At 38.0% G+C, this 10,476-nt stretch overlaps 1 long non-coding RNA gene across 1 annotated transcript in view; it reads right to left on the bottom strand.

Annotated features, from left to right (window-relative positions):
• Positions 1-1,375: 1,375 nt before the first annotated feature.
• Positions 1,376-10,476, bottom strand: part of LOC107034684 (uncharacterized) — a 42,248-nt gene continuing 33,147 nt past the window's right edge. Inside the window, exon 3 of the long non-coding RNA XR_012074776.1 lies at positions 1,376-1,783. This is a non-coding gene — a long non-coding RNA (uncharacterized lncRNA). The remainder of the gene's footprint in view (positions 1,784-10,476) is intronic.

Raw genomic sequence — 10,476 nt, 5'->3', positions numbered from 1 at the left:
TTCAAGATTAGGCTGCTTTACTTTTCCAAAGGACTCACAGCTAAGAGCAAAATTACTGCATCACAAGCAATCTTTCCTTCAATGACAGTGAAATCTTCTGGAAAGTTAACTTTTCAGGAAGACTATTTGATTTATTTGATTTCTTTCTTTCGTGATGGATTCCAAATGAAGGAAAATCACAGTCCAAAGTAAGTGCAGAGGAGAAATGCGTGTAAACAGTTTACAAATGGACAAGAAAGAAAGGAAATAGTCTTAATAGTTGGGTCTGATTATTGAATAATAATTTAAGAGTTTAAAATGTTCTAACTGGAAATAGCCACACCCTGACTAAATACAGTAATTAAAATAATTGTAGTTACGTAAAGTGATGCTTTTAAGCACTCAAATAAGAAGGCTGAGAAGTTCTGGCTGTCACATGGAATCTACTCTTTTTGTTTAAGTAGAACTGTTGATTTAGCATGCATTTTAGTTACATAAAACCAATTTCTGATAAAGCAGTAATTTGCTCAAAGTGACCCAAAATAAATATTTATATATTTATAAATATATATAAGAATAGATTTATTTCAAGGGTATATCATATCTGAACACATTTGGCACATTTTGTACTCAAATCTTTTAATCTGTTATCTGATTAAAAAAAAAATCCTGCAGCAGTACAGAGCTCTCTCAGCACACACAATAGCTTTCTCCAAATATCACTTTTAAGTTAAGATGTAGTCGGGTCAAGATGTAGCTTTATGAGTGACGGGAGGAAAAACAATTGTTGCTACTTTAGAAGCTTCATGTGTCCCCTTGAAAGCAGAATTTTCTCACCTAGCCATGGGTGTTCCAGGCTGCAGGTCTCCACTGTAGCACCGTGGAGATACTACATGTTCCCTGCTGAGGATGCCTGCTTGCATCTCACTCCATGGGCACGGCTCCATAAGCTGTTTTGCCACCTGCTGCCTCCCCTCACCTGGGCCGCACACTTGCCATGTCTCCTTCCCTTCGTTTGCTCTCCCTTTGCCCCTCGTGTGAGATAAGCATTTACTAGGGAACAATCCCCTCTCCCTGCCCCCAGTTGACAACAAAATCCAAACCTCTGACAGTAGGACAATCATCCTCTCAATGAATAATGAACTCTATGGAAATTTCTAGAGCACAATCAGGAGAAAAATCACAATGAAAATGTGACAATATGAATACCTTCACTTGCAGTACTAACTTTAAAGTTTCTTACTCTAGTTTGTTTGTATTTACTTGAGATCCTAAAGGAAAACTAATAGGATGCTTCGCCACAAGGTTACAATATATGGATAACCAACAGCAATGTGACTTTGAAATAGATATAAGCACAGAATATGTTCATAAAATTCATGGAGAATTATCCAACTCAAAAGTTCCACAGTTTTATTTTCAAAGCATTTGCTCTAAGAAGGTCCACTCCCTTTTTAATTAACCTTCTCATGTTTATCCAGTGGAGAAAGCTCTCCTCCCTGACCCCAAAGTACTGAACTTTGAATCTGTGCCTGCAGTGATCCTGTGTCCAGCTCTCACTGTAAGCTCAACTCATCTGCTTCAATCTAAAATCGAGGAAATCCTACACGGTTTAGGAATAGCCTGCAGTTCACGTCGTCCTTGTGTAAAATGCTGGGAGGAGGTTCAGAGTTAGGAGACCAGTCCGTGTGATGTAACCTATTCAATCATGCTTTTCCTACGTATTCTCTGGGCTCTTGATTCCTCTAATTTTTGTTAGTTCGTTTATTAATTTACACTTACTATTTCACTTAAGTTATTGTACCTAGAAGGTGGGAAAAAAAGAATATGGATGAATTAATATTTTTACTGCCTAGCAATCTAAACAGTTTCTTTCTAATTATGCAAATGTCAAGGGTTTTTTAAACATTATTAAAGTTAAAAATCATTTTTGAGGCAAATGTGTGGATTGTCAGTGAAAGTGGTAGAAAAACTGAATTCAAACCAAAAAAGAAAAAAAGTAAAGTCAATTATTAGAGTCCTCTTTCCATATATTCTGTGAGCAAGGTTACAAACTCTAGATCATTCAGACAATTTTAGCCACAGTAAGCAACTGTGGGTTGAATTACATAATACACAGATAAAAGTTTGCTAGTTTGGGCTCCAGCCATGGTGATGGGAGTGTGACACTGTGACAGAAGAGAAGATATTCAGGCGGCTTTGCACCTGGAACATCACTAGGAGACTCAACTGGTGGGCCTGCCAATATTTTAGTTAAATCCTGAATATTTACTACAGACATCTGAAGTAACTTTAGAAATAACTGCCATTGCTATAGAGTTTCAACTTGTTATACTAATCCTTAGTGGCACAAAGTCATATTTTGACGAGGCTGGTCTCTCCACTGAAGAGGTTTTACTAGTATAAAGCTGCTTTGGCCAAATACTATCTTTTATGTACCAAACACACAAGAAAGTAACCACGCAGCTCTATATTAAATACAGTGTGTGTGTGTGTGTGTGTGTGTGTGTGTGTGTGTGTGTGTGTGATGGTTTTGGAAACTACACACCAAACTGACAGCAGTAGTTATCACTGGGGAAAGAAGGAGGGGACTGGGGCTGGGTATCAAAGATCTCAACCTTACTGGCAATAATTTAATTTTTTAAAAGAGAAGGTACTCGTGCAATATATGTAATTTTTAACTTAAAATTCTCTCTCAAAGTCCGAGACAGTATTCAACTGAAAATGAAGTTTGGTCTTCTCCAGAGACTTCATCAAGCTGGTTAACTTTGTGACCTTGGGGACTTTCTAGAATCCCCTCTGAGCCTCAGCTCTTACAGCTATAAAATGATAAAATAACATAGCATTACTGCCCAGGGTCTGCCAGATGTATTCTCAATAAACACGCATCCTCAGAAGCATTTCGTAAAATGTTATTAGTCATAATATTTCTAACTTCAGCATCAGCAGACTCTTTCTTCCTCCCACATTAATTAGTTTTTTCCTATCTAAGGGCACAGGCTTCTCAAGTCCAAGGTGGAAGCGTAAAGGCCTGACTGCTCTTCCCAGTAGGGCTTCCAACCCCAGGATCCCTGCCAGGGAAAGGGGTGTGGGCCGGGAAGGAAAGGGCCACTAAAGCACATCCTCGCTGGTAAGATGATTACTTAAAGAAAGTTGTAGACCAAACAGATCAAATCAGAAAATATTCTTAAAAAAACAAAACACACACACAAAAAGAGTACCACCAGGTGTCACTATAACCTAAAGGTCTGCTAGGCGTTTCTCTTCATTTGGCAAGAAACGTACATGACAAGCAAACAGGCACCGCCTTGCACGTTGTTCCGTGTCAGGAATTTACATTGTCGTAGTTACTATAGTTACCCAACTCTAAGCAAATGGATCACCAGAAGCTTCAATTAAAATACATATATATAATATAGCAACAGCAAATGCTAAAAGATTTTAAATGCAGGAAGTAGATCTTTGGAGGTCAAGGATTAATATCTTCAGTTCTGCCCTTTGAGTGGGCAAACCTTAAGTAATGACTACAGTGATCTGTCATTTGACTGAAACAGATCTGTTCAGGGAGCAAGTGAATGAGTCTAGCTGACTGCCTGGCACTTTTCTTGTTTTTCTCTACTTGATACTGGGCATACCTTTCAAAGCAATAAAGAATAACAGTTGGAAATTCTCATAATAAAATTACTACATAGTGAATTATAACATTTATTTTAGAGACGTAATTTATTTTACCACCTGCCCAGGGATTTGAGTATCATTTTTACACTTTTCACTTCTTCTTAAAGACATAGGACCCACTTAAAACAAACCTACCACACTGTATTCGGGATTTAAAGCACAGGCACACTTTGCTTCATTGTGCTTCACTATATTGTGCTTTGCAGATACTGCTTTTTTAACAAACTGAAGTTTTGTGCAGTCCTGCGTGAAGCAAGTCTGTCACTACCATGTTTCCAACAGTGTTTGCTCACTGTTTCACTGTGTCACATTTTGGTAATTCTCAATATTTCAAACTTTTTCATTGTTACGTTTGTTAGGGTGATCTGTGCAAAAAGATTATAACTTGCTGAGGGCTCAGATGATGATTAGCACTAAAGTATTTTAAAATTAAGGTTATGTACATTGTCTTTAGACAGAATGCTATTGCCCACGTAATATTCTACAGTATAGTATAAACAGAACTTTTAATGCACTAGGAAACCAAAATATTTGTGTAACCTGCTTTATTGCAATATTTGCTTTCTTGTGGTGGTTGGGACAGAAGCTGCAGTATCTCCGAGGGGTGCCTGCACACAGATGCAATGTGTGTACCGCCCTAACAGCACCAAGGGTGCAGGGAAGGTAAGTGGAACTGTGGAGTTGCAAGATATCTATATCTATGTCTATATTTACATCTTTACATCTCCAGATATATGTCTGCAAAGTTAATTCAATAATAACTTAAAGTTGATTGTAATAAATTAAAGAAGCATGCTGCAATCCCGATAGTAACCATGAGAATGGTGCAAACAAATATGGCTATAGAAAGCCAACAGAATTAAAATGGTATGCTATGCAATATTTAACCCAAAGAAGGCAGAAAAGGAAAAGGAATACAAACAGAAAACAAATAGCAAAGGGTAGACCTAAATTCAACTATATCACTAATTACATTAAATGTAAATGAACTAAACACTCTAGTCAAAAGGCAGATGTTGTGAGGCCATGCTATGCAAAAAAGCTAGACTCAACTATATGTGATCTGCAAGAGATACACTTTAAATATAAAAATAGGTTAAAAGTAAAAGGTTGGAAGAGATATCTAATATGCATATATAAGCTTCAGTGGCTATATTAGGATCAGATAAAACAGAACGTGAGACAAGATGTATTACCAGATTCAAAGACATTTCCTAATGATAAACGAGTCAATACAGCAGGGATTTGTAACAATTATAAACATATACCTACCCAATAATAGAATTCAAAAATATATGAAGCAAAAAACTGTCAGACTTCAAGGGAGAAAGAGACAATTACAAATACAGTTAAGTTGATGACTTAAATATGCATCTTTCAATAACAGAATGAGTAGCTGGAAAATCAGTAATGACAGAGTTCTACAACAGTATGAACCAAATTGGTTTAATTGATATTTACAGAGCATTCTGCCAAACAGCAGCACACGTTCTTTTCAAGTACACACAGAACATTAATCAAAACAGGCTATGTGTTGAACCATAGAACAAGTCTCAATATAGTTAAAAGGACTGAATTTATATAGAACATCTCTGACCACAAACTAAATTAAACACAGTAACAAAGATATCTGCAAAATTCTCAAATGTTTGGATATTAAACAACATACGTGTGACTCACCCTCAAGTCACAAAAGAAATGATAAGAGAAATGAGAAAATATTTTGAACTAAATGAAAATGAAAACACAACATCAAAATCTGTGGGGTGCAGTAAAGGAATGCTTAGAGGGAAGTGATAGCTTTAAATGCTTGTATTAAAAAAGAAGAAAAGTTATTTCTCCTAAATGAGCTTCCAAATTTAGTAATTCCAGTTCTCATATAGTCTCCTAGATGATGAGGTTGAAGGAGTTATTGCCAGTTTTCAAATGTATTATACTCAATATGTATTTCATTTACTTTTGTGAATAACATTGCCACTTAAGTGTCCACTGAGCGACCAATGGTGTACTTAAATGAAACACCTTTTTTTTTTTTCTGAGATCAATGAGGTTATCCAGAGTCACAGAGCTAAAAAGTGATGGAGAAATTCAGATGACTTGGGTCTGCCTGCCTTTACCACGTACACTCCCAGGAGGATGCCTGGACATCTGACAGGCATTCAACCTGTGGTCCACACAGGTCCTGTATTTCCTCTTGAGTAAGCTTTGATCTGTTCAGTTTATTTTCCATTATGATAGATTCTTTCTTATTAAGTGGAGTCTCCTACAACGTACGCATTATCTACTTATGAAAGATAGAACAACTGTCTGTATCTTTGTTACTCTGTTGCCTTTCAGGTTATAAAGTCATAATGGGCAACATTAAGTTCACAACATTATCCTATCTACTGCACACGCCTCCATGTTCACAGGCATCGCGTGCTGTTCATGATCATGACAACATGCCTTTATCACTTAGATTTACTTTAGGAAACACATCTGGTACAACGTGTTTGCAGCTATACCATCATCAATTACTGTTAAAAAGAAAATGCATTTATTAAGATCAGTTTCATTAAATGACCTGAATAAGCCACGTGTTATGAGGGTTCTGGGTTCACATGACTGATCAGACTTTAAGAATGATAGCTTACGTCTGAATTCTTTGCAGATTCCAACCCCTGTGCTAACTGCCAGTTAACATACTGCTGTAAATAAACCCACACAGATGAGGAAACTGAGGCTTAACCCTGCTCAAAATCACACAAGACTTACTTCTTTCAGCAGCTATGTAAGTATGCACACCTTAAACAGAGACAGTATGAAGCACACTCTGGTTCTAAAAGCTTGAATATTAATAGCTATTGCTATTAGAAAAGTACCAGGGGCTCAGATGCTTCTGGATACTTTATGGTCTCTTACAACTTCAAGGGGCGCAATATAAAATTTCAAGTTAATTATCTGTGGATCATGCAATGTCCCATCGCTCCTTGCCTATCAATATTTCAATATGCAATAATGAAATTATTGACTCCCATGGATGTAGGAGTCAAGAAATGCCTGCTTCCACAGCTATGAGCATATAGCTCCTGAAAGAATTAATACAAATAATACAATGTAAAGATCACTACTTTTTTGTGATTAAAATAGAAATAAATTTTCCAAGTTAGCATTTTCCAACTACTGATTAGCAACATTTAAATATACACACAGAATAGGCATGGCTGCAGCAAATCTGGTCTACTCACATGTAGCTAAAAAAAAATCGGCTTTGAACTTGGTGTTATCACTTAAGGTAATTTATTGTAAGAAAATTAAATAATAGAACTAAAAACTGTATGGGAGTATTTGTCATCAAAATGAAAAAAACTTAAAGAGTAATTTGGACAATGTGATATCAACATAATGTAGTCATTTAAGTGAGTAGTTTAAAAATCTAGGTATAATGTAGTATTTTTTTAAAATATTAAAGCAAAAAATTTTTAAAGGGAAGTACAGGGGATTGAATCCAGGATCTTGTGCATACTAGGCATGCACTCTACCATTGTAATACAGTATTTTTTTATAAAGCATACTACTACTTTCAACATGCCACACGATTGCACCTGGGCAAAAAATGGGCAGGCACTACAAGGTAATAGGCAAAACCTCAATTATTTGGGTGTGAATAGTAGGATTATGAATCATTTTTCTTTGGGGACTTTTTAGATACTATTTTCTCAACATTTCAACAATTTTTAAGGAAACAAAGAAGGACACAAGAGAGCACCTTGCCTTACAGTGGTCAAACTTAAATAATGTAATGCTCTTTTTAGGTACTTCAAATTAAAGATGCTTGCTCACCGCACAATAATTGACTGGGCTTTTAAAATAGTAGCAAAAATATAAGAAGTTTTCAGGTGGCTGATTATAGTCAGTGAAATCTGAGTGGGGATTCCTTACATTTTAAGAAACCTTTTGAAATTTACTTCTTTTCCGCAGCACCAAGGGTGGTATCATTGTGCAGTGTTTCGCTGCTATTGTATATTAACATGACAGAGTGTTTTCTTTTGATAGAAAACAGAACCCAGTAGAATGGAGCAAAAAAAAAATGTGCTGGAATTTTTTTTAAAGCATATTAGTATTAAAATATTTTGGGACTTTGTTCTAGTTAGTACTTCATCTTTATGTCTTTTTAATTGTGTTTATATACATAGATTAACTTTATCACGACTCTTAATTTTTTCCATTACATTAAAATTGACAGTATGTTTCAGATAAAAAAATAAACTGAGGCTAAAAAGTCTTATGATAAAATAATGTTATCTTGTTACCTTTGCAAAATCAAAATGTCTAGCCTTGTCTACTCTGTTTCCTCCCCACCAAAAAAAAAAAAAAAAACCTTTGAAAAAAAATGTGTCCTACTGTATGAAACTTCATCTGAGAACTGTACGTTTCCTTTCCAACTCGCTGAAGGGTGAGGTGTTTGCAAGGGAAGCAAGAAAAAGTCCAAAATGCCTAAACAAAATCTGACTTTGCTCCAAACCTACTGGCTTAACCACCAGTGCCCGAGTGTCTCTAGGGAAGCAAGAGACATTTGTGGGGATGGAAGGAGCATAATTCATAAATGTGAAAGATGAGTTTCCCAATCGTCTCTCCTCTTTCCAAAAGGGTGGGAAGTAAAGCAACACAAGTTTAATCTTGAGGAATGAACAGCTGCCTTAGAATTAGGCAAAAGAAATGAAAAGTCAAAGTGAATCAGCCATTTCTTCTTCCTCAGCATTCCATATTAAAAGTTCGTGGAGAGAAGCTGGAGCCCCTGCAGATGAATTACTGTTGCTATTCTGGCCTTACTCATTCTGATGAGCAGTTGCTTGTGATAAAGTTTAATGCCCTGCCCTTTAGATTCAGTGTGCTTTCTCTATAAAGACACACCAATAAATATTTATAAAATTAATTTATGTCTATTTGGAGGCATTTTACAGAGTCACCTGAATAAACAGTCAGCAGATTTGGGCAGGGGTTCCACTTACCCTTTGTGTGACCTTGAGCAAGCTCTGAAATGTCCACAGACTGAGCTTTAGAACAGAGATAATGATAAAAGCAACTCCTTCGTTAAGATAAACCTCAAGGTTCCGGACTGTCAAAATGTAATAGGTACTTCATGCAAAGAAGTTTAAGGGTTTACTATGAACCAGGCACTGTTCGCAACCAGACGGATGAAGCGGTGAGTCCCTGAGCTCATGGTGTGCTTGAAGAGACAAATGAAATTGACTGAGAAATTAACATAATTTGACAAATGCGATGAATGCTTCAAGGGAATGTATAGCAGGTCACCTGATCAGTTGGGATGAAAACTATTTTAGGCAAAGGTGAGGTTCAGGTAAGGCCTTTCTTACTCAAGTGACATTTGACCCAGAAACTACAAAAAGCCAGGGAGGGGGTCACGTATTATCTCTGGCAACGCATATCTGCCTAACTTCATTTAGGCACATTTCCACGTCTAAGTGTGACACCACATAGTTGTACAGGAGGCTACTATATGGAGAAACAGGGGTATGAAAGGAGCCTAGGAAGTTAATTGACTGGCAGGAAAATAAAAGAGGGAAGAAAACTGCAGTAGTGAGAAAAGGAAACACCTCCTGCCCTTTGGTCAACTGGAGAAGTCTCACCCGCAGCTTCTGGGGTTGATCACAAACACCCTGGCCTACAGCATCCCAGGTGGAAGGGAGGCCTTTTTCCTGCAGCCTCTTCTGGTGAGGCTACTAAACTTCAGAGCCGGGAAGGAGTGGCGCAGGAAAAGGGGCCAGAACCCGAGTCAGGGTTAGACTTGGGTCGTGGGCTGATTATCTTTTGTTTTTCCACCAATGGTCCTTCTGAGAGCTGTGCGTGGGGTGTGATTAGCTTTGAAGTCTGTGTAAGAGTCAGCCCAGGTGCAGCACACCCCTGAACAAAGAAGGACTTTCAGAAAATGATGGATACAAGCCCTCAGGAGAGACAGCGGGAGAGATGGCTATTGCATAAGCAATTCTCCGAAAAATCTCCCAGGGAACATTAGACTTAGGCAATGCAGTAAAAAATTGATTCATTGTTCAGCTGGGTCTTTTATCCCCCTGTGGCAGCAGGATCAAAATCCTAAGTTCAAACACATTTCCCTCAGATGACAGTGCCACTTTTCCAGCGCGCTAACCAGCGTGTATGAAAACTACTGCCAGCGTGCGCTTGAGTTCCAGTGTGGAAAGTCTGTGAATCCCCAGTGTTTCAGAAAACAAGCTGCTCCAAATTTCAGCTTCTTAGGGTTTACTTGGTGCATGGTTCAACTAGTTTCCCAATCTGTGCTGGGATGTTTTATGTTACAAGACTGGTCACTTGAAAAGCTGCTACTTCCGCACGTGCTGTTGCCTGGCTCCGGTCTCTGGCCCACTTACAACAGTTGTTCTGTGCTGCAGCCCCACCCTCAGCCTCTTGGAGGGCAGCAGGCAATAGTGGACACTTCCGGGAGGGCAGGGGTGATCGATGTATGACTTGTTCGCAGCTGTATCCTAAACTCTTAGCACAGGCCATGGTTTAGAGTAACTGCTTCATAAATATTTATGAAACGAATAAACTGATGTCTGAAATGCTCTGTCTTAGACCCAGAGTTATCTTTTATCGTTTCTGAGAAGGCTCTGGGGGAGAAGGCAGGCAGGGATTTATGCAACACAGGTGTTGACTTGTATTTCCCCCCTTTTGGATAGGATTACTGGACAGGCAGACAGAGAAAACGTGTTAGGTAAAGCATATTTGACTGAGTTTCTCAAGATGTCCTTGTGGAGAAATTTCGCCTGGGTCCTAATACAATCAGGAAGATCAGGACAGCAG

The sequence above is a fragment of the Vicugna pacos genome, chromosome 8, assembly GCF_048564905.1.
Source record: "Vicugna pacos chromosome 8, VicPac4, whole genome shotgun sequence".
Classification (NCBI taxonomy): Eukaryota; Metazoa; Chordata; class Mammalia; order Artiodactyla; family Camelidae; genus Vicugna; species Vicugna pacos.
The sequence above is the reverse complement of the archived record's forward strand: the minus strand, read 5'-3'. Positions and strand labels throughout refer to the sequence as shown.